Raw genomic sequence first — 3,261 nt, 5'->3', positions numbered from 1 at the left:
GATCACAGCGTCGCGTTCCGTCTCGCGGAGGGGAGCGAAGCGGTTCCGGGTGGAGATCTCAAAGACCGGAGGCGGTGGAGGTGGAGAGGTCGTCGCCCGGGGCCTGGCTCACGTCTTCCGTTGCGGGTGCACCCAGGGTCCGTGGTGTCCCGGCGCCGGAGTGAAGAACATCTGGGAAGATCGCGTCCTGGGTGCACCGGACCTGTGCACCGAATGCAGCTCGAACGTGTCCTCATCTGCACTCAAAGGTAGACACACATCCGCCATAAATGCAAGTAACAGTGAGTAAAACAATGGTAATGTGTGTGAAAAGAGTGGTAGCAATGTAAGCGAGATTAACGGCAACCATGTTGGCGATGCTAACGGGCTATATGCTAATAGCGGGCTCAGGAAATCAAAATAAAACTAGTGATAACAAGGTGCTCTGATTGTTTTTGTTGTAGAATACGATAGGGGATATATTCACACGTTATAGAAACGAAAATTATGGTGTATAAAATTGATTTTAAGATAAAAAATAGACAATAAAGAATGAACTTTTATCGTCTATAAAGAATTAACTTGACGGAGCTCAAACTCAAAACACACGGCAGCAACAAAAGAGAAAACTCTTAGCTAAACTTTTACTGCTATTTAGGAGAACTCTTAGTGGTAAGATATAAAATGTTTTGTGAATACGGGCCCTGATTTATACATTTGAAAATCTGGAATTTGAGGGTGCAAAAAAGTCAAAATATTGAGAAAATTGCCTTTAAAGATGTCCAAACGAAGTCCTTATCAATGCATATTACTAATCAAAAATTAATTTTTGATATATTTACGGTAGGAAATTTACAAAATATCTTCATGGAACATGATTTTTTACATAAAAGAAAAATCTATAATTTTGACCCATACAATGTATTGTTGGCTATTGCTACCAATATACCTGTGCGACTTATGACTGGTTTTGTGGTCCAGGGTCACATATAGGCTTTAACTCTGAATTTATGATTTTCCCACTTTATTTAGTGCCTTTTAAGTACTTGACTTGGTGCACACTTTGTAAATTTGTTGAGATATTTTCTAAAGCTTTACAGGAGTCAAATATGAGACCCCCAGATTATTTAGCTAAAAAGGAAAATCTAAGCACAGTGTGTGATGATGTTGAGATCTCTACACTTTTGAGGAGACAAATGTGAGAGATCCAGAGTCTCTAGCTAAAGAGGAAAATCTGAGCACAGTGTGTGATGTTGTCGAGATCTTTTTTAAATCTTTAAAAGAGACAAATGTGAGAGATCCAGTGTCTGTAGCTAAAGATAAATATCTGAGAACAGTGTGTAAAGTTGTTAAGATCTCTTTTAAAGCTTTAAAGGAGACCATTGTGAGAGTGTTAAGAGTTTTTGTCTCAGCAGACAAGTTTGAGAAGCAGGAGACTCGAGCAAAAATCTCCCAGTGTGTAAAGTTGTTAAGATCTCTTTTAAAGCTTTAAAGGAGACCATTGTGAGAGTGTTAAGAGTTTTTGTCTCAGCAGACAAGTTTGAGAAGCAGGAGACTCAAGCAAAAATCTCCATTCGATCTTAAAGTAACCTCATTTCTGTCTAGAAGAAATATTTGAGATGTTAAAGAGATCTCACTTTTTTATTTTTCTTTCCTCTGGGATGTAATGCAGGCATTCCCAAACATTTTTGTCATCTGAACCTTTCACCTAATATATTTACTTGAAGTAATCCTGAGATTTAAAAATAAATATTTTAAGAATTATCACATTTGCATGTTCATGGGTCTATGGCATTGATTAATGGTCACATCACATGCAGGTAAACATTTAGTTAATCTTTTATTTTGATTGGTGTTATTTTAAAATGATTTTAATTTTACATTTTTATAATTTAATTAATTATTAGCTTTCCATTAAACTCACAAACCTGCCGCAGATCTTTCACAAACTCCAGTTTAGGAAACCTTTACGTAATGTAATGTAATGTTTAATGCACTTCATGTTGTTATTTGCAACAAATGGAATATTCTTACTCTTTGTATTTATATATCAATATGGTATGTTATCTTATTTAAATCAATGTGATGAATGAGTTAGGTCACAAGTAATCTAAAAGTAATCTAAAACAAGTCTGATTATATTACCTAAAATGTGTAATGTAACGGATTATGTTAATAACTATGATTTTTGTCATGTAATTTGGAATCAGTAATGGACTAGAATTTGTAAGTAATCTACCAAGATCTGCATGTACAACTGTAATGCATCAAATGTGTAAACAATATTATTTAATTACTCAATGCTTGCTCTGCGCCAGTAGACATGCACCATGAAAGATTGTGAAGAAAAGGAAAGATTGTGCTTTCCACAGTTTTGCAACCAAACATGCTCACATCCCAATGTTACTACGATTTCGATTAATCGCATAGGCCTTACATATACATTTACAGTTAAGTGGTATGAGTGTATGCAGGTGAGATAAAGTCACAATAACTGCAACACTACTGCGTTAATTCAAATACAGAGTTCTGGCATGAAACTCTAGATGGTGCAGTCCGATAGGTATAACTCAATCTGATGTAATGACATCATTATCACATTGCACAGCTGATTGGTTCTCTCCTGTATCGGCAGCCAATGAGCTCGCTGCTCAACATTCAAATATATGACTAGTGCTTGCCGTAGCAGTTGCAGCTTGTTTCAGAACAGCGAATTCATCATCTAAGATAAGTGAATGCTCTTCTAATCCATATCGCTGTGTGTATTGCACGGTCTACCTAATTGAATTTAAAAAATGAGCAACCATAATCAAGTTTAAATTAAGTGTCATGTTAGCAGTTTTGCATTGTATGCAGGAGCGAATATTAAGCATATTAGCAGCAGCATTTAGCATCTGTATTTATACAGCTTGAGCAAAGGCAGTTTAGAGCATATGTAATCGCTCTGAGGACACGCCAATAGTAACGGACATGAAAAAAAACATACACAAACAAAACCAAATTAAACCCTGCGGCTCGTGACGATACATTGATGTGTAAAGACACAAAACGATCAGTCTGTGCAAGTAACTGAACAGTATTTATATAGTTTTTTACCTCTGATTCACCGCAATGTCTGAACTGTCCTGAGCGCATCCATATCTCTCAAATGGACCACTGACACTATATCTACAATCTCAATTAGGAGTGTCAATGGTCCATTTGAAAGATAGGTGGCAGTAATGCACTTATAAGTCTGCGATCCGCCGTAAAGCAAGAAGAAGAAGAAGACGCGTCACGCGC

The sequence above is a fragment of the Sinocyclocheilus anshuiensis genome, unplaced genomic scaffold (assembly GCF_001515605.1).
Source record: "Sinocyclocheilus anshuiensis isolate Anshui unplaced genomic scaffold, SAMN03320099.WGS_v1.1 scaffold1194, whole genome shotgun sequence".
Taxonomy (NCBI): domain Eukaryota; kingdom Metazoa; phylum Chordata; class Actinopteri; order Cypriniformes; family Cyprinidae; genus Sinocyclocheilus; species Sinocyclocheilus anshuiensis.
This window is presented reverse-complemented; position numbering follows the sequence as displayed.